The sequence below is a fragment of the Nelumbo lutea genome, chromosome 2, assembly GCF_056320005.1.
Source record: "Nelumbo lutea isolate HS-2025 chromosome 2, American lotus-T2T, whole genome shotgun sequence".
Taxonomy (NCBI): Eukaryota; Viridiplantae; Streptophyta; class Magnoliopsida; order Proteales; family Nelumbonaceae; genus Nelumbo; species Nelumbo lutea.
In genome coordinates this window covers 91,955,334-91,968,368 of record NC_142685.1, presented here as the reverse complement: position 1 = coordinate 91,968,368, position 13,035 = coordinate 91,955,334, and positions in this window count along the sequence as shown.

Here is a 13,035-nt window from a genome sequence, read left to right as displayed (position 1 = left end):
ACCGTCTTTCTAACTGGAGATGGCGGTGGCAGGTGGCTGTTTAGAGTGCGGCCGCCAAACGTCAGATCCCAAGTCAGTCAGGTGCGGCGCCCTCGGGCACGAACTTCCTCAGTGTCAGGCATGGTACGACTTGTTTGGTTTGGTGCCCAGAAGGTGATGCAGAGTGCTGAGCGAGGCAAAGTCTTGAGCTCGGAGGTATCTATAGGACAGGTTAGTTCGGTGAGGTGTATCCTGAACTGTTACAAGGTGGCCAGTTCGGTGAGGTATATCCCGAGCTGTTACAAGGTGGGTGATGAGACCCAAAAAGAACCCTATTTTATCCTCTAATATTCACTCTTTTATATTTATTTATCACTTAAATGAACTCATTATTCTTGTCTTTCGATCTAGGGCAATAAAGAAGGCAATTGGAAGAAAACATGGCAAATCGGGTGATTTTGCACAGTTTCGGCGACAGTCAGTAATCTGGGCCTAAATCTCAATTCCGGATACCGAATTGGACAATTCGAGAAGCATTAGAAAGATGAAAGGAAGGCCCACAAATTTTATGTTTTAGGTTTTGACAGATTCGGCCCGCATCGAGTACGAAAACGATCCCAAAATCGGAGCAAGTTCGCAGTTAGGCCCATTTCACAACTTAAGCCCGACTCGCAGAAGTACCTTGAAGCAGCCCAACTCGAATTCAAGAGTTAAGAGTCCGAATTTCGAATGTAATCTCCAAGGAGAGAGTTTTATCAGATCTAAAGTCTTGAATGTAATCCTAGAGAGATAAGAAGATTGAGATTAGAGCATTAGATAAGAGATAGGATAGGATTAGTTCAAGATAAGATCAAAACTCCCTAAGGATAAGATGATCTCCTAGAAGGAGTTGGAAAACAGCCCTCTCCTTTGGCTATATAAAGAGGGGGGCGAACACTCTAGAAATCACTCATTCCAAGATCCAAGAGATCATCAAGAAGACCAAGAAGCAAGAAGGCAGTTCGGCTATGGAGAAGAAGAGCATGGAGATTGCGCAGATCATGAGTAGCTAAGCTTCTTTTTCTGGTTCAAGGGGGGATGTTCGATTGTGTCATTGTGAGGTTCTGTAGTTACTTTATTTTCTTTCTTTTTAATTCAAGTATTCATTGGTTCTTGTGCACATTTTTATTGGATGTTAATGTTAATTAGTTTTACAAATTGAATTAATGTTGATTTTCCTACTGCTATCCATGATTTCGGTGATCCGTAATTGTCACGAATAATGGTACAAGTAGCAATTAGGTTGATATCTTTTTGGGTCAATTGTTCATGACAGCCTTTGACTAATCTTTTAACATGGTTCAACCTAAAAGAATCGATGGAACAAAATTCAGTAATTGCAGCTATCTCAATTATTGTTATTTTGGTTTAACTGTTTTCACAAATCTTAATGCTATCATTGTTTAACATGGAACGCTATCGTACCCAGTTGAGTGGTGATAAGTGTTGATCGAATGCTGGGTTTGGTCAACTGAATTAGGAAAACACAAGGTTTATTATGGGTATCCTAATAAATCAAAGGTTAAATGCTTGAATTGCAAGAATGCTGAATTGTACCTAGGATCGATGGCCAATCGATTCAACCCGAACCCTTGAACCAGAATTCGGTAAGACTGATTTTCTCTCGTTTGTTTAGTTTGTTATTCTTTTAATTTTAGTTATTTAATTTTCCCACACAATTACTTTACCCATTCGGCTAAGAGATTACTGATTTGCTCCCTGTGGGATTCGACCTAGAACCACTTTTACTGCAAATATTTTATTGTGGGACTAGTACTAATTTTGAGGGCTTTGACAAACCCGTCAAAATTTTTGCACCGTTGCCGGGGAACAACTTTTATTTCTTAGCTATTACCTTCCTCTTGTTAACCTCTTTTGTTTTATGACTCGTGCTTCTCAATGAGGTGAACTCGAGTACAATCCCGAAATTGAGAGGACCACCCGTCATTTAAGAAAGGAGGCGAAGCAAAGGTTGGATTGTTCACCAAAGAAGGTGAATTCAGATTGTGATCTTCCCATCTTCGAAGAAGTAGAAAGAATGGCTGACAGAGAGAGAACATTAAGGGAGTTGGCTGCACCAATTATGAACCAATAACCTTTATGCATCACGTACCCCACTCTTGAGGTAGCCTTTGAACTCAAATCTGGTTTGATTCAATTATTACCTCTATTTCATGGTTTCCCAGGTGAAGACCCTCACAAACATCTTAAGGAATTTCATGTCGTCTGTTCAAGCATGAAACCCCATGGTATGACCGAGGACCAGGTAAAACTCATAGCCTTTCCATTTACTTTAAGAGATAAAGCAAAGGATTGGTTGTATATTCTTCATCCCGGTTCAGTACGCACATGGGACGTGATGAACAGGATAATTTTAGATAAATATTTTCTTGCATCCCGGGCTACAAATATAAGAAAAGAAATATGTGGAGTTCAGCAATTTGGTGGTGAGACACTATACGAATATTGAGAAATATTTAAACAACTTGTTGCTAGCTGTCCACATCACCAAATACCCGAACAACTATTAATCCAATACTTCTATGAAGGGCTGCAGCCCATGGATATAAGTATGGTCGATGCAGCCAGTGGAGGAGCCTTGGTGAACAATGTTAGACAGTTTTTGTATGCCCTTAGCTTCAATCTGATTTGATGTACTTTTGTTATTTAGTGGAAATAAATAAAGTGCATGTTTGATTCATGTTGTTTGGTTTAATTCTGTGTAAAACACTAAAACTGGACATTTATAGAGACTCGTGTTAGTTTTAAATGTTCACAGCCGTTGGATAAGTCTGGGGAGATTTATCCTACCAAGGCTGATACTGGTGTGCCACCAAGTGTTGGGATGGCCTGTCTCAGCCACCAGGGTAAGACCCGAGGCACATGCAGTATGGGAATACTTGAATCCTTGAACTGGACCAGATTTCCAGTCTTGCCTTGGACCTTGGAGATAGATGGGCAAAACTGGAAAGTTACACCTGACCCCTAGACTCGATTATGACACTTCACTAGGTGATGGATCAGGCTGTCTTTGATATGCCAATCAGTGAGATCCTTAGCGGGGATCAAAACCTGGGTATGTTGGGGCAGTTTGAGAATTCATCTGAGTGGGTGATCATAGTGACAGAATCAGCCACTTTGTCGGACAAAGGGTAATGATCGGGAATGCACTCTCTCTGATGGAAACCAAACTGCCGGTAGTTGATTTCAATCATTGGAATTTTGTTTTGCAAAATTAATATATTTATATATATATGTACGGTTTCAAATTGTTTGCAAATGGTTTTAATTCCCGGGATCCATGTGAGAGGAGAGTGCGGCACTGTTCCTTGCAGCCGAGGGAGAGGTCCTCTCTTGTCGGGCAGTGCTTGATCATTATGGGCTGAGAGGTTAAGTGTAAGACCATTGAGGATAATACCTGATGGGATAATCTTGCACCTGCCCACAGTCCCTGGGTTTTTATAAGATGGCTTGGCCCAGGGACCACTTAATGTAAGTGTTGGGCCCATAGGATCCATATGATGGAATCAAGGGGTTCATTGAGTTTTTCAGTGAATTCGGCTGGGCCTTGTATTAAAGGCTGGGCCGAACCCATGTGGCTGGTGTGTAGATCAATGCTTGGGTCCCATGCCACACAAAGAAGCCCAACTGGGCAGCAGATTGGAAAGTAATTAGACACTGAACACTTAATGGGCCAGAAGCCCATTTCGAGGTGGGCTGATATGATCACCCATCCTTGGGGCGAATCTGAGATTAGTGTTAGTAAAAGGATTGGGCCTTTAGCCTCATCCACTCTTGGAGACCAAATTCAAATTAGATTTGAATCTGGTAACCTCCTGATAAGATCAGGAGTAAGCTAACTTTATCTGCAGATAGGATTAAGATTATCCCCTATCCAAATACTGATTTGGATTGGGATAACTCCTAATTAGGAGGTTTCTTAATCAAGAAGAAAGGAGGAGAAACCCTAACAAAAAGGAAGAGAGAAATACAATAGATCTTGAATCAAGAAAAATCGCAAGAAAGGTTCTTGCGAATTGAGATAAGATCTCATACTCCAGAAAAAGAAAGAAGAAGCAGTTCAACTTTTTCGCTTTTGGAGTTCTCCTCCTGCCACCGCCATCTATTTTTGCAAGATTAGATCTTTGCAGAAAAAGAAAGTCAGGAAATCTATCCTTGACATTAGTCTTGCAAGAAAGACTGCAAAGATTCAGTGTTCAGTACTTCCAGAGGATTCTTGTGAAGGATCTAGTGTGTAGGACGCACTCTGCTGGTTCTGTTCCATCCACAGCTGTGTCATCTTCAGCAGGAACGGATCTTGGAGCATTTTTTGGGCATGAACACCAACTTTGGAAGATAGTGCTTCTCCGGATCAGGTATATTCCTCCCATTTGTCTTTTGGTACAGATCGAGTTTGATTATGGTTCAAGTAGGATCCTTGAATATCGTATTCTAAATTTAGGGAATATGATTCTCAGTTGGGAGAAGGTAGGAAATTTTTGAAATTCGCCCACCCATTCCGCAACCTTTATGGCATCCATTAGATGGATCCTACCATTCTTTCAGTGGTATCAGAGCCACAGGTTCGAATCTTGAACCAAAAGAAAATCAGATCTGACCCTGCGCAGATGGATAGAAGGTGTTCTTTCAAGATTTGCGCAGATTGTTTTCTTTTTTTCAAGAAACTGTTTCTTGTTGAGGGCGATTGATCTGAAATTAATTTTTATTAAATCCAAAATTTATTTATAATTGTTCTTTATTTATTTTGATTTAATGGACTGTTCGAACCTGGAGATCGCAGTGCAGATTTGGCGTAGATAGTCTACACACCCTTTTTCTTTCTATTTATTTAATTCGGTTTGTAAATATATTTTTTTTAATTTTTAGACTGAATGTATAGGATTTGATCAAGAATGTAATTAATAGAAATAGGATTTCTGTTATTTTTCTTGATTAAAGAAGAAGGAAGAAGAAGGCGGTGCTGGAGATTTGCAGTTGGAGAAATCGCTTTCTGCGATTTGCAGTTTATGAAACTGCAACCCTTGTGATTAACCTCTATTTTGCAGGTGGTGCGAACAGTCCATAGTTTGATTTGTGATTGTTTGAAATCAAAATTATTAATTTCAGATCTTTCATGATTTAATTCTTGAATTGAAAATCAGTTTTGGATCCTCTCGGACTAGATTGGACCAAAAATGTTTGGACCGAATCTGGGGTTCGATAGGGACTGTTTTTCAGTCTGTATTTCTCACACTTGCTGTTCCAAATCTGATGTTCAATTACAGGGATTAATTCGACTCACCTGTAAAGCCCAGTTTTAAAGGGTTAAAACTGCAAAAGGCCCATTACTGTGAGATAAGCTGTATGGGCCGAACTGCTATCTGCGATTCAGCCCATACACCTAGTAGTCATTAATTGTTAATGACTTAGATTTTAAATGGGCTATTCAATGGGCTTTACAGCAGTTAATTGATTGGATCAATTCCTCCTTTACATGTGATGTTTGGATGTTTGATGTGTTGCGACCATGGGCCATAAGTACTTGACCCATGAAGACTCGTTAGTGGCTCTTGCGCACACCATGGCTGAATGCACATCATTGCCATGGTGTCTTTCAAGGTCATTGGATGACCCCTCTTTGCTTGGTGGGCCCCACAACCCTGAAAAGCGATGCGTACGGAACCCCAAGCAGATTAAGGCCCACCAGAAATCTGACTTTATGAAAGTCAGTGGGAGCCACTCTGGTTTGACCTAAATTAAAACTAGGGCGTATTTTTTGTTCGCTATAGCAAATATGAATGCATGTGATAGGGAGACCCATATGATGGACTCTTTAAAGGCCTTCTGTCATTAGCACAATGATGGGTCCTTCAGTAATGAGGAAACACACCATAAAATTGGGCTATCCATTTGCTGTTGGATCTATTAGAGTGTTTCATAAAATGATAGGGGCGTCATAGACCGATGTGGGAGGGGCTTCACCAGAAAATGGGAACTCTCTCACAGTACCTTGGCGTAACCAGAATATGATGGGTGTGCACTCACTGGACAGAAAGATTTACCTGAAAACGGCTCTGAACCTTGTCTGACAGAGGCCAAAAGGAAACTCATTTGATGAGTGGATATGATCCGTCACAGAAAGGTGGTGGGGTTATGCAGCTGAAACAGTTGGCTTCACGCACCCCATGTGATTTCCCACATTTCCAGAGACATTTCGTTATCTCTGTCACTGAGAAAGGAGGGAAATCTCAGAGATGAACAAATGGGAATGGAACATAGATTAAAAGCCATATCTATGTAGGTAACATGAATCAAACTAAGGTTGTGGACTAATGATTTTGCTATTTTATCAGAAAATGGCAAACGGTCAATTTGCAAAACTTCTAGACGATAACAAGCTTAAGGGCCCAAACTATGCCGACTGGTACAGAAATCATATGCTGGTCCTAACTTTCGAAAAGTTAGACAAGGTGGTGAAAAATCCTGCCCCGGAACGTCCGGGTGATAGGGCTTCTGAGGCCCGTAGGAGGGACTACCAAGAGTGGGAGGATAAGAACTCCCTAGCCTGCTGCTTTGTCATTGCCTCATTAGACAACTCAATACAGAGGCAGTTCGATCAGATCGAACTAGCCAAGGACATATTGGACAGTCTAAGAACAATGTATGAAGAGCAGAACCGTTCTACTCGACAGAAGGTCCTGAACTTGTTCATGACCGCGCAGATGACCAAAGGGCAGAAAGTTCATGACCATTGTCTTCGGATGATGGGATACATTAACGAACTTGAAGCTCTTGGATCTGGGCTAGATCTTGGAACGCAAGTGGATTCCATCCTCAATTCTTTGCCCTCTTCCTTCAATGCGTTCACAATGAACTACAATATGAATAAGCTGAATGTCAGCGTCCAGGAACTCAGCAATATGTTGCAGAGAGCCGAGGATCTAATCATGAAGGATGAGCCTGTGGTTATGCTTGCTGAAGCTAACAAATCGGGCAAGAAAAAGAGAAAGGCAAAGAAGCCTTAGAAGAAGGTTGCCAAACCTAAGAAGTAGAAGAAGAACAAGGCATCTGATGTCTGTCACTTCTGCAAGCAGACCGGCCACTGGAAGAGGAATTGTCTTGCCTACCTGGAATCTAAGAAAGGTAACATTGAAACTTGTGTCATAGAAACTAACATGTTAGTTACTTCTGTGTCCTGGTGTGTTGACTCCGGGGCTTCAACTCATGCGTGTAACTCACTACGGGGGTTCAAAGTTAGCAGATGGATGAGTGAAGGTGAAGTGACACTATTCTTGGGAACAGCTGCAAGTGTTGCAGCAACGGCAATAGAAACCGTAGAATTAGTAGGCTTCTAGGAGTTGGAACATCCGTTTTGATTCTGTAGTCAAAACGTTTGACTTTGAGCAGAATCCGGATGAGCCCTGTGTTTACAGGAAGTCTAGTGGGGATAAGATCACCTTTTTGGTGTTGTACGTGGACGATATCTTACTCATTGGGAATGATGTAGGAATGTTGACTTCGGTCAAGGTATGGCTATCACAGTAGTTCTCCATGAAAGATCTTGGAGAAGCTTCATACATACTGGGTCTTCGACTCTATAGAGATAGATCGAAGCGGATAATTGGATTATCCCAGGCTGCTTATATTGACAAAATTGTCAAGAGGTACAACATGGAGAACTCCAAGAAAGGAAACATTCCTTTCAGGCACGGAGTCACTCTCTCCAAGAAGATGTCTCCCAAGACTTCTGAGGAGATTGGGAGCATGAGAGACGTTCCCTATGCGTCAGCCGTAGGGAGCATCATGTATGCCATGCTGTGCACTCGCCCGGACATTGCTCAGGCGGTGAGTGTGGTAAGCAGATTCCAGGCCCAGGGCTGGAGCATTGGACTGCTGTGAAGAACATACTCAAATATCTTCGAAGGACAAAAGAGTTTTGTCTGGTATTCGATGGTAGTTCACTGCAAGTTCTAGGGTATACCGATGCCGATTTCCAGTCTGATCCAGATGATAGAAAGTCTACATCTGGGTATGTTTTCACGATAGGATCGTGTGTTGTTTGCTGGAAAAGCAGCAAACAGGGGTCCACTGCAGACTCCACAACCGAGTCCGAGTACATTGCCGCAAGTGAAGCTGCCAAGGAAGCCGTGTGGATGAAGAAGTTCATACACGAATTGGGAGCGATTGAATCCAGCACATCTCCCATCCCGTTGTTGTGCGACAACAATGGAGCGATCGCCCAGGCTAAAGAGCCTCGGGCTCACTCGAAGTCAAAGCACATCGAGAGAAAGTACCATGTACTGCGGGAGATCGTTGGTAGAGGGGACGTCCTGATTCAGAAGGTAGCATCAGCGGATAATGTGGCAGACCCATTGACTAAGCCACTGACACAGAAGGTGTTCCAGAAACACGTGGAAGGTATGGGACTCCGGCTTGTACCAGATTGGACCTAAGTGCAAGTGGGAGCTGTTAGACAGTTTTTGTATGCCCTTAGCTTCAATCTGAATTGATGTACTTTTGTTATTTAGTGGAAATAAATAAAGTGCATGTTTGATTCATGTTGTTTGGTTTAATTCTGTGTAAAACCCTAAAACTGGACATTTATAGAGACTCGTGTTAGTTTTAAATGTTCACAGCCGTTGGATAAGTCTAGGGAGATTTATCCTGCCAAGGTTGATACTGGTGTGCCACCAAGTGTTGGGATGGCCTGTCTCAGCCACCAGGGTAAGACCCGAGGCACATGTAGTATTGGATTACTTGAATCCTTGAATCGGACCAGATTTCCAGTCTTGCCTTGGACCTTGGAGATAGATGGGCAAAACTGGAAAGTTACACCTGACCCCTAGACTCGATTATGACACTTCACTTGGTGTTAGATCAGGCTGCCTTTGATATGCCAATCAGTGAGATCCTTAGCGGGGATCAAAACCTGGGTATGTTGGGGCAGTTTGAGAATTCATCTGAGTGGGTGATCATAGTGACAGAATCAGCCACTTTGTCGGACAAAGGGTAATGATCGGGAATGCACTCTCTCTGATGGAAACCAAACTGCCGGTAGTTGATTTCAATCGTTGGAATTTTGTTTTGCAAAATTAATATATTTATATATATTTGTACGGTTTCAAAATGTTTGCAAATGGTTTTAATTCCCGGGATACATGTGAGAGGAGAGTGCGGCACTGTTCCTTGCAACCGAGGGAGAGGTCCTCTCTTGTCGGGCAGTGCTTGATCATTATGGGCTGAGAGGTTTAGTGTAAGACCATTGAGGATAATACCTGATGGGCTAATCTTGCACCTGCCCACAGTCCTTGGGTTTTTATAAGATGGCTTGGCCCAGGGACCACTTAATGTAAGTGTTGGGCCCATAGGGTCCATATGATGGAATCAAAGGGGTTCATTGAGTTTTTCATTGAATTCGGCTGGGCCTTGTATTAAAGGCTGGGCCGAACCCATGTGGCTGGTGTGTAGATCAATGCTTGGGTCCCACGCCACACAAAGAAGCCCAACTGGGCAGCAGATTGGAAAGTAATTAGACACTGAACACTTAATGGCCCAGAAGCCCATTTCGAGGTGGGCTGATATGATCACCCATCCTTGGGGCGAATCTGAGATTAGTGTTAGTAAAAGGATTGGGCCTTTAGCCTTATCCACTCTTGGAGACCAAATTCAAATTAGATTTGAATCTGGTAACCTCCTGATAAGATCAGGAGTAAGCTAACTTTATCTGCAGATAGGATTAAGATTATCCCCTATCCAAATACTGATTTGGATTGGGATAACTCCTAATTAGGAGGTTTCTTAATCAAGAAGAAAGGAGAAGAAACCCTAACAAAAAGGAAGAGAGAAATACAACAGATTTCGAATCAAGAAAAATCGCAAGAAAGGTTCCTGCGAATTGAGATAAGATCTCATACTCCAGAAAAAGAAAGAAGAAGTAGTTCAGCTTTTTCGCTTTTGGAGTTCTCCTCCTGCCGCCGCCATCTCTTTTTGCAAGATTAGATCTTTGTAAAAAAAGAAAGTCAAGAAATCTGTCATTGACATCAGTCTTGCAAGAAAGACTGAAAGAGATTCAGTGTTCAGTACTTCCAGAGGATTCTTGTGAAGGATCTAGTGTGTAGGACGCACTCTGCTGGTTCTGTTCCATCCACAGCTGTGTCATCTTCAGCAGGAACGGATCTTGGAGCATTCTTTGGGCGTGAACACCAACTTTGGGAGATAGTGCTTCTCCGGATCAGGTATATTCCTCCCATTTGTCTTTTGGTACAGATCTGGTTTGATTATGGTTCAAGTAGGATCCTTGAATATCGTATTCTAAATTTAGGGAATATGATTCCCAGTTGGGAGAAGGAAGGAAATTTTTTAAATTCGCCCACCCATTCCGTAACCTTTATGACGTTCATTAGATGGATCTTACCATTCTTTCAATCAAGACACCCGAAGCGGCCAGGGAGTTAATCTCCAACATGGCCAAAAATTCACAACAATTCGGTTCTAGGACAGACGGTACCATTAGACGGGTTACTGAGGTAAGCCATGTAAATTTAGAAAATCAGATTTCTGACCTAACTGCTTTGGTAAGACAACTCGCTGCAGGACAAGTACAAACTGCCAGGGTGTGTGGTATCTGTTCGATTCCTGGCCATCCTATGGACATGTGTCCATCATTGCAAGATGGTTTGATGCAGCAAGTTAGTGCCGTAGGAGGATTCCCGGGCCTGCCCCAACGAAAGTATGCCCCCCACTCCTCACGCCAAGGGTCTTGCCATGGTGCGGGGAGTTTCACGAGGTAGTAGGTGGATTTTTCCCATCATTCGAATCTTGATTGCGCGAGTTGCTTTTGCCAGGGTTCTTTCGGTTTCTGAGAAGGCTAGAAACGTGCCTACTCAAGAATGTTGATGGTTGTGACAACGCGCATTTTAAATTTCAAAAAATTCGTGCCGCTGGGACGTGACAGCGGGTCATTCAAAAGGGCGTGCCACTGTTGTACGTGCGCGGGCGACTGTCAGGGAGACGTGCGATGCATTAGTTTTGGAAAGACACATGTCGAAGCGACGTCGGTTTCAAAAAGACGTGCGCTGACGCTTCGCTCTTTTCGGAAAGACATGCACCAATCACGTCTCGACCTTAAGGGACGTGCGGTCAGTGAGAACGTGGGCCGTCGGATTGTCTTCGATCTGCACGGTCGATTCTTGGTTACTGTAACTATAAATAGTGGGGGACCCCAATCGGTTTGTCACTTCTGCGGTTTGTCTACTGAGCTCGCGTCCAAGTTTTTTCCAGCTCGCGTCAAGGCTGGTTATATAGCCTTCATGGTTCTTTGGCTTGTTCCAGTCTCCGGAGCCTTCAAACTTTCTTCCGGTGAGTACTTTCCTGAATCCATCTTTTCCCCAATGTCTAGCTTTGATAGCTCAGACGATTCTGCAAGTAGGGCCGACGTAGGTTCCACCAACCGAGCTGTGTCCCCCGACTGCCTCAGTGACCCTGAGGTGGAACTTGAGGACTATGAACCAGTAGGCCGAGCCGCTTCGGGTAGTTTGGCATCTACCTCCCACCGAGGTCAGATGCTAGATAGGTTTGGTCCTTCGACCATGATGCCTGAGGGGCTTCAATCCATACTTATGTCTTACAACCTTCCTGGGGGTTATACATATTTTATTCCTTCGGGTAGCTTTCCTTGGGAACACGGTCCTGACGAGATCGTGATTTTTCGAGAGCAGCTCGCTGCGGGTTTGCGACTTCCTTTCCATCCCCTTCTTGTCGAAGTCATAAACCACTTCGGTGTCACCATTGGCCAACTTCATCCGAACTCTATTCGGAACCTGGTGGAGACAGTTTCCCTTTTTTGCGAGTAGAACTTCCCCTTGGACTTAGAGATATTCTCCTCTATCTTGATGCTCAAGAGACAGGCGGGTTCTCTTCCTGGGGGGAGATGGGCATATTACCTTTCTCCTCGCCAGGGTTTTAAGCTTCTGCACGATCTCCCTAATAAGGTCCCGGCATGGAAGCGGGACTACTTTGGCGTGCGAAGTGCACAAGGATGGCCCTTTCAGACCGGGTGGGGCGAGGCCGCTCCTGATTCAGGTGTGACTCTTGATAAAGAGATGGTGAAGGGCCTCCGGCAATGGGCATGGCAAGGTTTAAAGTGCCACCACTACTTAAAGGAGGCCAAGCTTATTGCAGCCGGCCTGAGTTCGGGTAGGTTTCTTGCTTGCTCTGTTCTTTTCATTTTTTCTGATGTCGAACTTATTTCTACAGGTGTGATGGACGCAGAGAGAACTCATGGGGGGCGTCTGTTCCAAGGTATGAAGAGGAGGAAGCGGGTCGCCAAGCGAACTCGTACCGAGCTGCCCCTGGATGAGGAGCCCCAAGTTCCAGGCCACACGCCGGAGGATCTGCCCAGGGAGCCCGAAGTGACTCCACCGATGCACGAAACTGTCGGGGCGCCTTACGCTGAGACCACTCATACCGGCGCTCCTGCATACTCAAGTGCTCCTGCTCACTCCGAGTCCGCTCATACGCGGGCTGGGCCCTCAGGCTCGGGAGCTCAAGGGATGTTCAGGAGCGTGTTGACACCGAACTACGCTCTTCAGAAGAGTAGGGAGGCTACTTTCCTAGAGGAGATCGCGGCGTGGACCGATCTTCCCTTGAATCAGGTCGCTTGTCGTGCCGTAACACATGCCGTGGTGGTAAGTTAGATTCCGTCTTCCTTTTTCATTTTCTATTGCTTCTGTTTTTATTGCTCACTTGTTTCTTTTGGTAGGTGAATTCTTCAATTCATGCCTTGGCGGCCCAAGTGGAGAGGATCTCGCGACAGGCACGAGCTGCTGAGGTTGCCGCTCATGCTGCTGAAGAAGCTTTCCGTGCTGCAGAGGCAAATACCCGGGCTGCTGAGGCGGCTGCTTACACTGCTGAAGAGGATGCTTGCGTCATGATGGCCAGGCAGGCAAGGTCTCAGCGTGACGCCGAAGCCATGGGGGTAGTTTTCAAGCATATGGCGGACTTGAAGTTGGATTTGCA